Genomic DNA, 744 nt, shown 5'->3' with positions numbered 1-744 from the left:
ATATGCATCGAGGTTCTTGGCCCGATGGACCCCAACACCCTTAAATTTCTTAAGGAAAAATGCAAAATGACCAGCGTCAGATCAGGCGACAGCAGGGAACTGTTTTTCGCAACTAACCACATTTCGTGCTTGTTGCAGCGGTTCCTGCGTGTCTGTGTGCTTAAAAATATCCAACTGAATGCCGACATGCGCAATTAAACGACAAATCAAAGTGTTAATCCATTTGTTACTTGATGTTTGACGGTTCATACATACATACATACATACATACATACATACATACATACATACATACATACATACATACATACATACATACATACATACATACATACATACATACATACATACATACATACATACATACATACATACATACATACATACATACATACATACATACATACATACATACATACATACATACATACATACATACATACATACATACATACATACATACATACATACATACATACATACATACATACATACATACATACATACATACATACATACATACATACATACATACATACATACATACATACATACATACATACATACATACATACATACATACATACATACATACATACATACATACATACATACATACATACATACATACATACATACATACATAAATACATGCATGCATACGTTACACAAACACATACACACAACACATACACACACATACACATCCACACTCACACATACACACACACACACACATACGTA

This window comes from Helobdella robusta, assembly GCF_000326865.2.
Source record: "Helobdella robusta unplaced genomic scaffold HELROscaffold_44, whole genome shotgun sequence".
Classification (NCBI taxonomy): domain Eukaryota; kingdom Metazoa; phylum Annelida; class Clitellata; order Rhynchobdellida; family Glossiphoniidae; genus Helobdella; species Helobdella robusta.
The sequence above is the reverse complement of the archived record's forward strand: the minus strand, read 5'-3'. Positions refer to the sequence as shown.